Genomic DNA, 18,427 nt, shown 5'->3' on the forward strand with positions numbered 1-18,427 from the left:
TTGATATTGTGTCATTGTCCTTCTTTCTTTCTCTTTATGTATGTAGATTATGTTCAATTTGTTAACAGGTCATGTCTTTGTACGTGGATTCGTTAGTTCTTTTTGTTAGGAAATGGTTTCTAATTCAATATTCCCCCACATTTACCAAAATTTCGAATTGCTGAATGAGCCCTTGCTCGAATAAAATCCTTCAATACTTGCGCATGGTAGGCTGAAAATTGGGCTGTTCGGTAATTTTCATCAATCTGGTCGAGAAATGGATAAGATGTTGAAAACTTGAATGTCCTTGGGAATTTGCTAATTGGTAGATACCAGTGAGTTCTAACGGATATGGTCGGTCTAGGCTGTCTTGATCTGATGATGCTTCTGTCTTTAGCCGTGCCTACTTTGAAAGTATTTGCTCAAACCAAAACCGAAGCCGCATGTTCGAGCGCAACGGAATGATATATCAATTGGTCGTTGTCTGCGAGGTTATAAGTTCCGTCCCGCATTCTGCGCATGCGAAGTGAACAGGTCTTGACTCTTCCAATAAATAAAGGCAACTAGCTGTAGCTATACCTAATGATTTGACGTTGGGGCGGCAAGAAGATTCTTGTTTACAAAAGATGATATTTCGGTAATATTTATAAGTAAAATAAAATATTATTTTTTAATTTTATTATTTATTATATTTTATATAAAAATTTAAAAAAATTATAATAATGAAATAAAATATAATTATAATTTTATCTAAACAAGTCTTATACCTATGGATACACATATATATATATATATATTTATGAAAATAATCCAGAAAAGTTGGGAAAAAAGTTATTGATTTTTATTTTTTTATTTAATGATTAAGAACGTATTTTTAATAAATTTATTATTTTTAATTCTTTAAATATTTAAAAAGATTTAAAAATATTTAAAAAATAAATAATTTTACTAGGTACAATTGGGATCTACAAGTGGGGGTAATCCAGTAGTATGTGATAGTTTATGCAGAATAAATAAACAATAAAAAAGACGAGAGAAAACGAAAGAAATATCATCATACAGATGTTTATCTTCCTCTTTTCTTTGCGGTGTCTTTTTTTATCTTTTTTTTTTTTCTTCTTCTTCTTCTTTTTTTTCTGGCATATAGTTTTTTGGGATAAGTATTTTTTTTTCCTTCTTCGAACGCTACCCCGTGCTTTTATGGCGGGAGCAAAAGATGGGTGCGGCTGTTGTAGCTGCCAACTTTGTGGGTGCCTATTGATCAACTGCCTTATAAGCTTTGTTCTTCAGATCCTTTTCACGGTGCTCGTTATCGTGGCCCTCACGGGCTTCATCTTCTGGCTTATCTTCCTCCCCAACGAGATCAAGTTCTACGCTTGGCTCATTCAGTTCAACTTTACGGCCAATGACAACACTCTCTACTGCAACCTAGCTCTCAATGTCTCCAGAACCCCAACTTCACCCAGTTGCAGTAGAGTTTCTCTCATACAGATATTGATTTTTGTTTTTCTCTAGTCATTTTATTCTTTAATTATTTTTGTTTTGTTAAACATCATTGATAATATCTAGCCGTTGGTGACATTTTTTTAAGAACGTTTTAAACTAGCCGTTCAATCTATGTTCATACATAAATAAACACTCGAATTTAAGAAAGAGAAGAATTAAAACAAATAAAATTAATAGAGAGAAGAAACAAAATGGTTAGAGAGAGAGGAGTGGTTCCATCATAATCATTTTAAAAAAGAATTAAATCTATATTTAAAAAAATTAATTTTTTACATAAATTTTATTTTTTATTTTTTTTAAACGAGTAGACGATAATTGCATAATTCTTAATTCCAAATATCTTTTCTTACAAAAATTTTATGTACAACCGCCCCTGCGTCCACGCCACGGAACCGTTCCCATGTGGTAGGTAAAAAGTTTATTTTTTTCTTCGTGACTCTATGCAACAATGCTGTTTTATTTATTTTTCGTTTTCCTTTGTTCCCCTTGCCCATTCGATTTCCCTCCCTGCCTTATATTTCTTTCCTCCTTTCCAAATCCCATTCGTTTCCTCCTCCAATTCCTTTTTCCCCCCAAATCCCCTTTGACGCGATGCTTGCTGTTTATCATTGTGAAAACCATCACTCTCTCTTCGGCTCATCACGAGTTTAATATCCCATCCATGAAGTTCAGTACTCCCGACAAGCTCACACCCGTCGACTTGCTCGTTGTCTGTAACAAAAGCAAATTCAGATCCGAATCATTCAAAACCTTGGAGAGATCGATAACGTAAACATCGTAGGATATGAAATTCGCCATGGCAGCCACGAAGCTTGATTTCCCAGTTCCGGATGGACCGTATAAGAGAGAGCTTCGCTTCCAAACGCGGCCAAGACGGTGATAATACTGTTTGGATTTGATGAAGGATTCGAGATCGGACTTCACCTTGTTTTTGAGGTCGTCTTCCGGCGATGGTATCAAAGGTGGAAGGGTGCGTAAAGGGAGCGGATCTCCACCTTCTGTCACCACCCCCGCTGTGATGATGATGATGGTGATGATCGTCGTCGTCCTCTCCGCGCTTGATATTCATGTACAGCTTCAGGTCTCGCTGTTTTCTTAGCTCAATTTCATCAGCTACAGAGTGGATGTGTTGAAGATACGGCCGGAGGATTCTGCGCTTGTCCGCCTTTCGGACCTTCAGCACGAAGCTTCTGCAGCCGTTTCGTAGCATCTTGTCAGCGTTGGTCCATGTTAATATGGCGTCAAGAAGGTTGTCCTCGACGGTCTGGTTGGGGTTGAGGCAAAGAACGATGTCGTTAGGCTTCTTGCCGGTGACAAGGTTGGTGAAATCGGAGTCTTGGAGACTAGACAGGAGTTAAGGTAGAGGGAAACTCTTCGATAAAGCTGGATTCTCTTGCATACTTTCATTGAATTTGGAGACTTTGAGGAACTGGTGAACATGAAAGCAGTCTTCGATCCATCTCCACCATTTCTTCATGACATTAATCAACCCTAGTTGTAATAGAAGCACCTGAATCAACACGAGAAAACAAACAAGTACTACACCAAGAAGAATCAGGGTTCAAACACCCATTAAATCTGTTTTATGGGTGTTTCGAATTTTCCTTTTAAGTTTTGGGTTGAGTGATTAGAGAGAAAAATATGTGAAGGAGAGAGAGAGGTAGACGGGGGAGTGTATGTTTCGCTCCCACCCACTCTTACACAGAATAGAACTGAACTCGCGACAAAAAGAAAAACTCTGGAACTTGATGAAGCTCGGGAGAAGATGATCTTCATGCCAAGACAATGAGAAGACGAAGCTAACGGTGTTTATTTTTATTTCTTGTTTTTAATTTTGTTTCTTTTATTTTTAATTAAAGCAGCAGACGTGGCGGTACGCCACATCAGCCGCGGAGCGGCAGCGGAGATTCAAGCGGTTGTCCATAAAATTTTTGCTTTGGTTGAGAGAGAGAGAAAAAAAAAAATATTAAATGGGGTGTCTGCTGCGCCGGTTGCACAGACGTTGCAACAAGTATTTTTCTAAAATAAATTACAATTTACACTGTACAAGCTGCAGTGTATCGTTTCCGTAGTACTACATTTTGAATGCTTTTGTTTGTTTTGACCGGTCATGACAGCATCCTTTCATTTATTGAAGCTGCTATGTTTCATTTATGAATGAATAGAGGAGCTGTTGTTGTCTTCTAGCCCCTTTCCCAAATTTGCAGAAAGTGTTGTAAAAGAACATTCACATTTTTTTAATCTTATTTTATAAAATATATTATTAAATTTTATTTTTTATATTATATATTATTTTTTATAATATATCATATATCAATTTATATATATTTTTTATATCATTTAAATAATTTTTTTATTCTATTTAAAGATTTCATTTCTAACAATATATTTGTAATATCCATATATATATATATTTTATATTTGTAATATATTATTATAGACAATGTAATATAATTCAGTTCTATATACAAAATAAAAATATATAAGTCAAATAACAATTAAAAATAAAACAAAAATATGAAAAAATTGGATAAATGATATTTTTAAGATATTTTTTAGAAAAAAATAAAATAGATAAATTTTAAATGATGAATAATAAAAAGAATTTGTATTGAAATGTAAAAGCAAAAAGTAATGAGAGAGTAAATGAAGTATAAATAATAAAAAAATTGTTTGAATGATGAACAATACCCACTACATGTGGCGGGTTATTATAGCAATTTGTATTTTACATGTTCTTTTACATAATCGGATGAAACTCATTTTATGAATAATTTTTTAAATAATTTACATGTATTGTATTATACATAAGTTATTAAGAATGCTCTAATATGTAAGGCAGTTGCAGAAACAATATCTAATCACAGATGCCTAGCAAGCTTTTTTAACAGGTTATGTTATATAGTTTGTAAATAGTAATGAGGAAGTTTGAGGAATGAGATGATATGTTAATTTTATAAATAACAGTAAGATAGTTTGTAAATAATAGTGAAATAGTTTGAATTAAATATTTATTAGGTTTTGAGAAAAAAGAGATAAAAAAATTGAATAAAAAATATTATAAAGTTAAAATATAATATTTGAATATCTTTTCTGTTTTAAGATTTGAAAAACTTAATTTTTTTAATTTAAAAAATTGAAAAAATTATAATAATTAATTTAAAAATATTTATTTAAAAATGAAACGAAATAACATGAAATGAAACATGTCTACAAACATTTCCTAAATCTCTCAATAACTAATGATAAAAGAAGGGAAACTGAGTATATCAATGAAAAGGCTGAAGATGGCAAGGGTAGCGTTGCCTCTAGGTAGAAATGTTGGGTCCTGATTGGTTCCGATAATATATATATATATTTTATTTAATGATTAAGAAAATATTTTTTAAATGATATTATAAATTTTTTTTAAAATTATTTTAAAAAGTAAATAAAAAAAATTAAAAAATTAAAAAACACTTTTTATTCTTATGGTGACGGATCTCGTGCTAGCACTGCTCATTTTCATAAGCCCAGCCGCCAATCTGTGTAGTATGTGTTCGGGGTTAGTGTTGGTATTAATCTGGTAGGGGGCTTTTCCCAACCTTATCGATTTCCACAGTGCGGCCTCAGTGTCACAATGTCGGGCATGTGAACAACTCACACTCACGTGAGCTGAACCGGTTGTCTTCACTCATCGGACGAGTTTTTGGAGCGCATTACTTTATGGGTGTTGTGCCCAGTGTTTTAAAGTTTGTATTGCACTAGTCGGTACGATCGAAATTTTTTATTTCGGCCGTCCGGCTGATACAGGTACTATATCTGTTTCGTACCGATTAAAATACCGGCTGTACCGGCTTAAATTTCGGCCTATACGGCCTATATTTCGACTTTTTTTTTATTTTTATTTATTTTTATTTTATTTTATTTTATTTTTTCAAACTACAAGCTTATTTTTTAACCATCAATTCAAACTAGACTATTTATAATTTTTATATATATGTATTTATATATATGTATTTATATATAATTTATTTATATATAGACTATTATTTTGGAATATAATTTTTATATATATTTATATATATAATTTATTCATATATCGACTATTCCGAAATGTTATCCCGAAACACTATCTCGAAACGGTATCGGTACCGAAATATTTCGTTCCAGTACCTTGACCGGTACGGCGTCCGGTACGGTATTCAAAACATTGGTTGTGCCCTCGGACACGCTGTATGGGGCATGTGAAGTGTGAACTGCTTCTCCATAAAATATTTAACATAAATGCCTTTGAAAAAAAAAAAAGAAGAGAGGTTAAAAATTAAACATTTGATAAAATAGTTGTAAGGTTTTAGAAATTTTAAGGCTGTATTTAGTTCTCAAACTCAACTAAGTTTAGTTGAATTCAGTCTAATTTTAAACTAACTCTAACATCTAAACACCCAACTCTCAAATTATTAAACTCATCCCAACCCAAAACTTTTTTTATACGTGAGACTCACAACCTTTTTTAAGTTAAAACATCATTATACGTGGGATCCATAACTTTTTTCAATTTTCTATAAAAAAGTACTAAACTTATCTTAGCATCCAAACACACTTTAAACTCAGTTTAGATGAGCCTCACATAACTCCCTCCACTACTTAACTCACTACTATTAATAAAGAACTCAACTCAACTCAACTGAATTCAGTTCAACATCTAAACGCATCTAAGGGTAATTTTTTCTATTTAAGGAGAAATGAGGGTATAGTGTAAATTTTTTAATAGTTTTGAGGCGCAAAAACTTGATTGCTTGTTTGTTGGAGCTTATGTATTTTTTCCCTACTTGTGGTAAATTCTTTATAGATATAATTGTCAATAGTAGGGCTGTTCAACCGGATCCGAATCCGGATATCCGGCCATAATCGGATCCGGATCCAGATGCTAAAATCCGGACGGTTATCCGCCCAGATTAATCTGGATTTAATCATGGCGGATAACCGGATTCAATCCGGATATCCGGATTTAATCCAGATCTGGGTTATAACTGGATTTAATCCGGGTTTAATGTTTTATTTTTTTAAAAAAAAGACTTTAAAACTTAAAAAAATGTTTTTAAAGCACTTATTTTCTTTAAAAAAATTATGATATGCTTAAATTGTCCAGATTTAAAAAAAAATAATTTAAACACTTTTAATAAAATATTTTTATAAAAACAATAAATTAACAAACAAAATAAATAAAAATACAAAATAAATAATATTGTTGTTACATCACAATGCAAAACATAAATTTACAAAAAACAAAATAAATAATAATACATCACAACTAATTAACTAAAACATAAATTTACAAAGAACAAAAGAAATAATAATACATCACAACTAATTAAACTAAAACATAAATTTACAAATATCAAAATGCATTAGTCTTCACAGTTGTCTCATGTTCTTCTGCATACCCCCAACATGGCCATACATTGTACTCGTACATGGATAGCAAAGGCTTGTGGAAAACGGTTTACTTTCATATTTATCCTTTAGGACAAGGAGTCTGTCTTTCAGGTATGACCCCACAGCAAGTGCCGCCCCAAGGGGAATGCCATTTCCAATGCTTTGCATATACCATGATAACAAAATCAGTCAAGATAAACTAGTAAATAGGTTTTTCTTTAATAAAATATTATTGTAAAAGCACAACAAAGCATAAATATTATTGTAAGAGCACAACAAAGCTAATGTTTTAATTCTTCCTTTCATTTGCTTTTCTGTTGACAGTGTAGATCATTCTCAGGTAACAAAACAGAGAAACCAGACTCACATATAGCATAGGTCTTAGGATAGAAATGGGTAAGTGCTTAACTTGTTTGTCTTGTTAACAAGGACATCACATGCCAACTTGTTTTTCTGATGACCTCCAAAGTTAAGAGTTTTTTTTTTATACATGTGGGGAAGTGGGTTTCAAATTCCATTTCATTTGAGTCTAAAGCCTGTTTCTTGATCCATAACTACATGACCTATCACACCCCTGTTTCTACAGCATTCTTGTTACAGTAGGTCAAACATATATCCCTTCTAATTAGATCAATCATTCAATATGTCATGGCTTATGGGATTTCAGATAATTCTAATGCATAATATAAACACACCGTCAAATGGAGAAGAACACCAGGTTTTTGTTTTTTGGGATATTAAGTGACAGCAAAATACTATAAAGATTTTGTTCTTCATGACAAAGAGTTGGGAGATGTAGTTGAAAACTCTATAGAGTTCCACTTACAATGTTTCCTAGATAGAACTAACTATGAAATTTCAAAAACCCCATAAAACGTTCAAATCTAGAATGGCAACCAAGATTCACAAACCAAATGGTTATGGAGTTAAAACACAAACGAAAACCCAGATCTACAAAAACGAACTCTCCCAGCAACCAAACACAAAGAACATGGAGAAATTTAAAGTGCATACAGACCTGCCAGAGAATGACAGGGTTGGAAGTCTTTGCGAGAAGAGGCTTTTGGGTGCTTTTGGGTCTTCTTTGCTACTTGCGATTTGGGTGTTTTCAGCCATTTTCTTGTCAGGTCAAAATCGATTTTGGATTAGAATGTGGGGTTTGGAGGTGGCGGTGAAAACAGAGCAAGTAAAAATGAGGGGTTTTGAGTTTTTACATATATATAAAAATTTGCAACATCAGATCTTGTCTTCTCGTTCTAGGATACAAAATTTGTAAATAAAAAATATTTTCAGTAGAAAAAACAAAACAAACACAGACACAAATCCAAACCCGAAAGAAGGAAAAAAGAAAAAGAAAAAGGGAAAACATAGATAAGCTGACAGAAACTTAGATCTATAAGCACATGAACTCAGATCTACAGAAACGCTTTTGCTGGAAGATTTTAAAAATAAACAAACCCAAAAAGCATATCTACAAACACATAATCTCAAATCTAAAAATACAAACTTAGAGAGAGAGAGAGAGGAAACTACCGAGTAGAGAGAAGAAATGACATTAACAGACGACGGCCACTCTAGTCACCAGCAGCGATGGATTTGATGAAGGATGCTAAGGTTTCGTTGGGGAGAGAGGGACGGGGAGAGAGCGAGAGAGAGGAAGTGGTTGTGCGCATTTAACATACGGGTTATGATTTTAGGTTTTAAATTTTGTTAAAGCCGGTTACGGATAACATCGGTTAAATACCGGATCCGTAACCGATCCGGGCGGATATAAATAGTTTTGTATCCGCCCGGATCATCTAGATTTCTGGATTTTTAGCCAGACCGGAAAAAAAATCCGGTCCGGATGCACACCCTTAGTCAATTGTTGGTCGAATGACTCGAGAGTGGCAAAGAAACAGAATACTCGATCTCTAGTGCCATTTGGACCAAATGCCATTTTACGGTTATGGTCGTCAAGATAGTTAAATAAACCCAAACACAACAAGTGATAGTTGATGACAACTAAAAATGTAAGGCATTAAAGGTAAATAAATTGTGATTGTTGGTACTATTTTGTGTGATCTTAAGTCAGTATTTTATGTTAGTTAACTAGTTAAGAATTTACAATCATTTTATTTAGGGTCTTTCTTTTAAGAAGCCAAGATCTAGTTTGTGACAATCTATTTGGTTTAGTTTAGTTTATTGAGGATATTTAGAAACAGGTTAGAGATAGACCTAAAGAAACTTTAGGACTTGTGTTAGTGGGTTTAGAAGTTAATTGTGATGTTGTCAATTCTCGTTTGGGATTTGACGAAGATTAAGGCATCGAGACATGCAACATTGGGTTACATACTCCCCTCCCTCCCGGTTCATGACACTTAACATATAATGCACTTAGTATGTTTCTAATAGTATTAATAAATCGCCGTGAAAAGTAACTAAAGTAATAATTCAAAATACTAATATCCTGAAAGTCATACATAATTCAAAAGGTGTTATACTTGTCCAATATCCCTCAAATAAAGATGCATAACAGAGAACATAAATTATTGTATCAGAGTATCATACTCCTTAAGTACATCGTAACTTCAAATATGGTTCTCAAATTCGATCAACATAAATATAACATTAACTAAAAACAACATCCATAATCCCATCATCCCAACAAAGTTGAATCCATCCTTAGTCCACTTCATCCAAATTGGTTTGCTCTTCTTCATCTTGACTAGCTACCTCATGCTCTATCACAAATTCTATCATTCTAGGGATGGTAGTGAAACTACGACGGTGAGATTCTTTTAAATCTTAGTATTTTATGCCACAAACAACAGAGACAATATAAACATGATTAATAATAAATATGAGTATGTATGCATGAACATGAACTTGCTTTACAAAACAACATCTTTCTCTCATCTACATTGCTCATTATCTTTCATAAAACAACATAACATACTTTCTTTCATAAAATATCATTCATCATCTTTTAGTTTTGCTTACGGTACCTCACGTCTCCCCATATAAGTTGTGTACACCTACTGGTTGTTTTCACCACATGACACATAACAATTGTCCGTGGTTTCATCTCATGAAATACTCAGGTTTCACAAAATGTCCTTTACCATGAGTACTTTAGTGCCTCCACCAGTGAGAAGGCTCTTATCCTCGCTTCGGGACCGTTACTATCCCATTTCAGGTCTTTGATTGTTCTTCATCAACCAAGAGGATTCCACTCCATATTTACTCACTCTAGAGTGGACAAAAGAGTTCCACTAGGATAATCTCACATCCTAGCTTGGGTTGTAATAAAACATTTTCAATGCTTGACATATGCTTAATGACATGTATTCATCCTTCATAGCATAAAATGTGACAATTTATAATAACAGGAAACATTAATACTAAACATGACATTTTTATACTTAGTCATATAAATCCTTATTCCAAGTGCAAGTTAGAAGCTAACTTATAAACTTCCTTGATTATAACAAAGTATTCTTCAAAGAGCTTAAATGAATATATACTAATGTTAGAGCACTCCCAATGACTTTTTCATCTTATCCTTTAAATACATCACCAAAATTTACTTTTTCTATTTTACATATTAACTTTTACAATATACCATATATCAGCTTATCTATTTTTTCTTTATATCATTGAAATATTATATTTTATAATATTTTTATTCATTTCCAATATTTTTTCTACCTATCAATAATATCCTTCTATCTTTTAATATTTACAATATCTTCCCATATTTATTTATCTTCCTCCTGACTTCTTTCTCTCCGAAAACCAGAAATCACTACCTCCAAAAATAGAAGCAGAAAAAATATCTAAAACTCAACAACAACTTGTGATATGATCCCGTGAAAATGGAATCCCTTGAACCCACAATCAATTTGAAAACTCACCCAAAAAAGTCAAAATCAAATCAATGGATAGAGAATCTAGACCCGATGAGAACTCGTTTCAAGAACCTAGATTATATTAAAATCTAGACACCTTGAAGAACTCGTCTCAAGAACCTAGATTACAAGGAGGAACGCCACAAAGGTTATGATTTACTTTTATAAGTTCAAAAGTTCAATCAAGAACAAGAGGAGATAAACTCTACTCATAATGAATAAATTCATCAAATTTCATAAACTAATTAAGATGAAGCTGCAAAGAGTATTTAAAGCAAAACCTAATCAAACTCTAGCCAAAATACATCTCCATCTTCCAAAAATGCCCCTAAGTGAATAGTGCTGCAGCTACAGTATCGCGGCTATAGTAACTCGCTACAGTACCTCTTTAAACCCTAGTTCCTAAAAAGTAATTTTCCAAATAAGCCATTGGCCAAAATACAAGGCCTTTTCAAAAATCTTAATTCATAAGAAATAAGACATATGTGGGCCAAGCATTCTCAAACCCAATTATTCTAGACTAATTTCTATAACTAATAAAATAAGTCCCTTTAATAAAATAAACAAGTCTATGGCCTTCAATCACATAATCATAATAATAGGCCCTAATTTATGTTGCATTGTTTCAGAGCTTGTATCACGTGGATGATCACTGGATCTCATTCTCTCAAACCCATATTGAATATTCGGCTTTTGCTAGACTCGTCCTAAGTGGATTGCACCAATCCTTGCATTGTTTCCTTGATCTCCTTAGCTCTTGATCTTGTAATTGGCCTATCTGGAACTTACAAAGGATCTTTAAGTCTAGGCCCACTTTGGATCCCATCATTCCCTCTCTTCTCAAAAGGATTCGATTTCGAATCTTCACCTGGATCAAAGGGAAAAAGTTTAGTAATTTTGAAAATAGCATAAACATGATACTTACCTGGAAGATCTAATTTATATGCATTTTCTTTAATTTTCTCAAGAATTTAAAAAGGTTCATCCAAGCTATTCCTGTCATCAATAAGTAAAAGCATCAAATCTAAATGAGTAAGTTGATTAAAACCATAAACAATGTCAAACAGAGAATAAGAAATAGTAGTATGCAATGTTTTATTATGTGCACACTTTAATAAAGGAAAATGATATTCCCGCAAACGTCCATGTAACAATTTAATAAATGACAAATGATACTCCCACAAATGTTCGTTAAATACACCTAAAACTTTCGTTACACCAAAATGATCACTTCAATTATATGCAAACTCAATGAATAGCAAGCAATACTCCCACAAACGTTCATGCAACACGTTAATGAATGACAAATGATACTTCTACAAACGTTCATGCAACACGTCAATGAATGGTAAATGATACTCCCACAAACGTTCATGCAACATGTCTAAAGTCTTCTTTATACCAAAATGATCCATCAAACCAAATCCATGCACAAGCAACTCACGCATAACATTAGTAGGTTCACAAAGTCTATTCTCTTTAAACAAATACCAATCTAGTCTATAGAACTGACCAAATGATGCATTCTCACGTACTCCATACACACTAGCCAAGCCATTATCATTAATATAAAATTTCTTATCATATTCAAGTCTCAATAACTTTGCATTTAAAATGATGACAAGGACATACCTTCTTGCTAAAGCATTAACCACAAAATTTTTCTTATTTTGTGTGTACTTGATTACACGAGGAAAGAATTCAATGAATTGCACCTACTTGGCATGCATTCTATTCAACTTACCTTGTCTTTTCAAGTGCGTTAATGACTCATGTCCTTTAACGAAAGGTTGGGTAGGAATTGTCACAACTGACACAAAATCAATGTAGTGTTCTATCTCCCGAATAAGTGGCAATCCACTAAATACACTGTTAGGAAACACGACCTCATATCCTTACAACAAAGAGACAACAACACTAGGCAAAGACACGTCAAGTTCGTTAGTATTAAGACTCGCCTTAGCATAAAAACTCACTTTTGTTTTTCCGTTTCTCTTTGCAATCTCTCTTTCTTTTTCCTCTCGTGGCTCCACTCTTTTTTCTTGACTCTCAGCCACCTCTTTATTTTCTTTTTCACTCTCTCTTTCTCTTGATGTTTTGGCCTTATTCTCTTTTTTCCTCTTACTCTCTTTTTCCTTTTTACTCTTTTTTTTTTCTTTCACTCTCCTCTTTTTATGAACTGTCGCCCTCACAATTATTTTTTAGCTCATTCTATTCCATCCTTTTCAAAACTGTACATGTTCCTTAACCCATCATGGATCACCTTCCTATCATACTGCCACGTCTTCCCCAACAAAATATAGCTAGCATGCATAGGCACTACATCATAAAGCACCACATCCTGGTATTTCCTAATTTAAAAAGAAACTAACACTTGCTTATTTACCCTAACCTCCCACAATCACTCAACTATGCAACTTGTATGGTCTAGGGTGTTTCAAGGTAAGTAAATTCAATTTCTTGACTAAAGTAGTGCTAGCCAAATTAATACAACTTCTCAAATCAATGATCATACTACATACCTTGTTGTTGATGTGGCATCTAGTATGAAAAATGTTCTCGCTCTGCTGCTCTGTATCATCCATCTTAATTTGTGTATTGAGTGCATGCCTAGTAACAAGAGAATCACCATACTTTTCTTTCTCATACCCATTTTCAATACTAAGCTCACGTTGCCTCCTATCTCTCCCACCATGTAGATTTTTAAATACCGCATCTTGATGATCCATCCTATCCCTCACTTCACCTAACACTAAGTTCAACCGCTCAAACTGTTGTTGCATGACTTTTAACACAAATGATGAGTTGTCTACCATCCCCTTTAGTGATGAGTCACTCTTATGAGATATCGTAATGTGCAGCACAAAAAGAATGTTAGTGGAAAACCTCACACACTCGCTTACATGTTTACACTCGAATAATGACACTCCACTCGTGTTTCACTCTTAATTGATTTTTTCTCGATAATAGTCTCACACTCTCTTGCCTTTTATCTCAATAGTTTTCCTGCTTAAGTTCTTTAAGAACTAGTTGAACAAAAATCAAGACAGTACAACCTTGTATTATTCCAACTGGTAATATAGATCTAAGAAATAAGAACAAGAAACAAGGAAAGAATAAAATGACACGAGACTCAAGAAATTTATACGAGGAACATAGTAATTATAAAACAAGATACCAACTAGAAAGACATATTCAGCCCCTTTGATGATAAAGCTCAATCAACAAATGTCTTTCTTTCTCTTTGTTGTAACTATGTAGCAACCTTTGAATATGCTACTTTTCATTTTTTCTTCATCTTCTTCATTTTTTTTTTTGAATTTTCTTTTCTTTTATTTTATTTTCTCTTCTTCTCTCTAATTAAATTACAAACAGTAATACTCAATTGTGAAAATCAAGCAATTGAATTCAAGCACACAAGAATTGACAATGAAATAGAAGAAAATCAATGGAACGACACTCTAAGCAATTGACAAACTTAGAGATGCAAGAAACCCTAGGTGATGCAAATTTCAGTTAAACCAAAAACTCTAAGAATTTCGGAAGCCTACTTTTTGTTTTTTGTTTTTTGTTTTGCAACCCTAGAACAATGAAGCCCTGGAATCAAAATTAAAGATGCAAGAATTAAAAGATAGACTCAAACCTGATTGGAAACTCTGAATACCAAATGATATGAACCCGCAAAAAAGAAATCTCTTGAACCATAATCAATTTGAAAATTCACCCAAGAAAGCCAAAATCAAGTCATAGATGGAGAATCTAGACCCGATGAGAACTCGTTTCAAGAACCTAGATTATATTAAAATCTAGACCCGTTGAAAAACCCGTCTTAAGAACCAAGATTACAAAGACGAACGCCACAAAGGTTGTGATTTACCTTTGATAAGTTTAAAAGTTCAATCAAGAACAAGAGGAGATAAACTCAACTCACAATGAATAAATTTATCAAATTTCATAAACTAATTAAAATGAGGCTGCAAAGAGTATTTAAAGCAAAACCTAATTAAACCCTAGCCAAAATAAATCCCCATCTTCCAAAAATGCCTTGAGTGAATAGTACCGTGGCTATAGTAACTCGATACAGTACCTCTTTAAACCATAGTTCTTAAAAAGTAACTTTCCAAATAAGCCATTGGCCAAAATACAAGGCCTTCCCAAAAACCCTAGTTCATAAGAAATAAGATATATGTGGGCCAAGCATCCTCAAACCCAATTATTCTAGACTAATTTCTATAACTAATAAAATAAGCTCATTTAATGAAATAAACAGTCCATGGCCTTCAATCACATAATTATAATAATAGGCCCTAGTTTATGTTGCATTGTTCCATAGCTTGGATCACGTGGATGATCACTGGATTTCATTCTCTCAAGCCCATATTGAATATTCGGCTCTTGCAAGACTCATTCTAAGTGGATTGCACCAATCCTTGCATTGCTTCCTCGATCTTCTTAGCTCTTGATCTTGTAATTGGTTTATCTAGAACTTACAAAGGATCTTTTAAGTCTAGGCTCACTTTGGTTCCCATCATTAACTCGCTTCTGATTTGAACCCAACCCCACCACTTGACTTTCCTCCAATCCACCAAAACCACCTTCAAATCCGTACCCATCCAACTCACTAAGCACCATCACCCACTATGTTTCCAACCAAGCAAACCCACCCTCATCTCACACTCCAAAACCCACCAAACCAATTTCACCGCGAACCCATTTCCAGCAATCCCTCAACTTCACAAACCCTTCATTTTGTGCCTCAAATGAAGTTTTGATACGGAGGAAAGATTAACCAGAGGCCAGAACCAACTCAAACAAGGAAGAGCAATAGGACTTGCAAATTTGAACTGGACGATGGGATTCTTGAACTGAATGCAAACTGTGGTTGCTGGAATGGACGAGAACTAAGGAAGGGAAGATAGCTCTAGACACATGGAAGGGCTTTTGTGAAATAAGATGACTTTGATGCAGAGGAAAGAGTACAAGAAGACAGAGAAATTAATTAAAAAATGTTTACATTTGTGAACAGTGTCACGCTACATGTAGCGGTAACACTGTAGCAAACTGAAAAATAGAGATGAAGTAGAGAATTGGTTGAATGTGCATTTTAAGCTAAATAATTCTTCAAATTTTACATATAGATGGATTTTACACAAACCATTGGGAGTGCTCTTAGAGACTTCTAGTAAATCCAAAAACTCAAAAAAACTAAGCCTCCAATACTCAAAGCAAAATTTTCATTTTTGCCCCTTAGCTCTCAGAAATTATATATTGCCCCTAAACTCTCAATAATTGCATTTCTACCAAAATTTACCAAGCTTCACAAACCTCATAAAATTCCCATTATAAATTCATTTATGGCCTCAAAGTAAGATTTTTCGTACAGAAAACTAAAGAAAACCATAAGTCGGAAACCTTTGAGCTTAATCATGCATTAAATGAAATTAAAGCTTAATCTCATACTTGTAAACACTTAATCCGAAAATTAACATTTGATTAAACTCCAAAACAAAATTCAAAGCTTGTTCACACTCTTGATTCATGCAATTGATCCAAATTTGAAGAAAAATATCAACTAACATGTGAATGAGCATCAATACCTAAAACAAAGACTTAATCAAGTGTGTATCTTGCTCCTTTCGTGCTTTTAATGCATAGATCATCAAAGCTACTAAAATTTCTTAACATAAATATGTTCAAAATCATTTCTTTAAGATATAAAATTCAAATAAACATGTAAACCATACTTTGAGAGGAAAACTGTAACAACCCGCTAGAAATTTTACTGGTGGAATTTTTATTGACTTTAGGAACCTCGTGAAAATTCCATAAGTTTTTTACGAATCAACTAATCGCACAGGTTTTAGTTTGTCAACATAGTTAGTGTTATCGCTCACTATAGTGCTAGAAATATGAATTTAATTATTTGAGGTAGTTAGAAGTGTCAGAATATGTTTTAGTCTACGCCATTAGACTCAATTGATTATTTTGGATTTTATGGCGAAAAAAATCCATTTCCATAATTTCGGAAAAATTGCCTGTTTGAAATTGTGAAATTATTTTTAAGGGCGCTTCAGACTTGAATTTTGGTAAACAATCTTCACTATAAGTTAATATGAATATTTAGAGTTTTTCAGCAGTAAGTTTATTATGCCTTTTTTTGGAGTGAACAATAACTTCGATAAGCGCACCCAGTGCAGTGCTTTCAAAATGACAGTGTGGAATGTCCAAATTAGGTTAGAAAAAGTTTTATTCGGACACTTGGCAAGATCATAGCCACACTAGTGAATAGTATTAGACACTTGGCACAAAGAGGAACCGAAACCTAAAGTTGGCCTCCAAAACCTTTTTTACCCGATTTCTAGCATTGTATTTAATTACTTGATTAAATCACTTCCAGATGCTATTAACTTCTCAAATTCTTGTTATGATATTATTGTCCAACCTTTTAAACCTGAAAAATTTGATTGGGTCAAGAAAAATTGGATTTGGGCTTGACAGCATCTCGAACACTAATCAAACCCCTTTTAAACCCCAAATTGAAGCCCACTTGGTTGGGACCCACCAAGGACCACGAATTTGGCCACCTTGGCAAAGCTTCTTGAAGAAGTTTCCTCCCTTGCATGACAGGCCATCCACTACCATTGGCTACAACCAAATAGTGCCTTGATGTGAAGGAGAAATCCACCTCATCCACCTCTATACCTTACAGCTGCTGCAGGTAGTCCTTGCCCCTTACTATTCTTCATTTTATGTCACATAGCCACCTCCAATCAAGGGTAATTCAAGCCCATAACTTTCCCCTCCAGGATTCTAAAGTCGTACAAGACACATTTCACGCCCTTGCATCACTTTTTTTTTTTTTTTAAAGAGTTAATGCCACATGTCCAAGAGTGGCCCGTGCCCAATATTATTAAGACAAACCCTCACTTACAGCGGAGGAATACCGTGTAACAACAAAAACCCCAATCCACTCAAACTTAACAAAAGAAAAAAACGAACCCAAAACCAAAAACCCAACAAGAAACACCAAACCCCTCTCCACCTCGAAATCATGAGCGCCCCGCAAAGCAGGCATACCCATTCTATCCAAACAGATTATACCCCGTAAAAGCCTAGGCAACAAATCATTCACACCATAAAAACCCACCTGGCCTGCTTCACCTTTTCTCGCAAGAAAATCCACTGCTTGATTACCTTCTCTAAACGGTGCACTATTGATAGGATAACCTTCTAGTTCATGAACTAACTCATCCAATAATCCCATAAATACCATAACGTACATCGACCAACATTAAGCCAGTCCACTACCACCTTCGAATCACATTCTAAGACAATATGTGACCCACCCAATTGCTTGCACATCTTCACGCCATATAATAAAGCACGTAACTCAGCCTCCGTATTTGTACCAACCCTAAAGCATTATGAAAAAGCACCAATAAGCACTCTGCAGTTATCTCTCACCACACCACCACCACAACGTACCCAGATTATCCCTACAACTTCCATCCAAGTTTAATTTCCACCACCCAGCATCTGTTTTTGCCAAGCTACAAGCTGAACATGTTGACCAGATCGACACCGAACTGGGATGTCTAATTCACGTAAATGTAACTCATCAAGTGGGTCAAGCA

At 34.1% G+C, this 18,427-nt stretch overlaps 1 pseudogene; it reads right to left on the reverse strand.

Moving 5' to 3' along the window:
- Window positions 1-1,233: 1,233 nt before the first annotated feature.
- Window positions 1,234-3,046, reverse strand: LOC121235403 (annotated as a pseudogene).
- Window positions 3,047-18,427: the final 15,381 nt, after the last annotated feature.

Source organism: Juglans microcarpa x Juglans regia, chromosome 6D, assembly GCF_004785595.1.
Source record: "Juglans microcarpa x Juglans regia isolate MS1-56 chromosome 6D, Jm3101_v1.0, whole genome shotgun sequence".
In the NCBI taxonomy this organism is placed as follows: domain Eukaryota; kingdom Viridiplantae; phylum Streptophyta; class Magnoliopsida; order Fagales; family Juglandaceae; genus Juglans; species Juglans microcarpa x Juglans regia.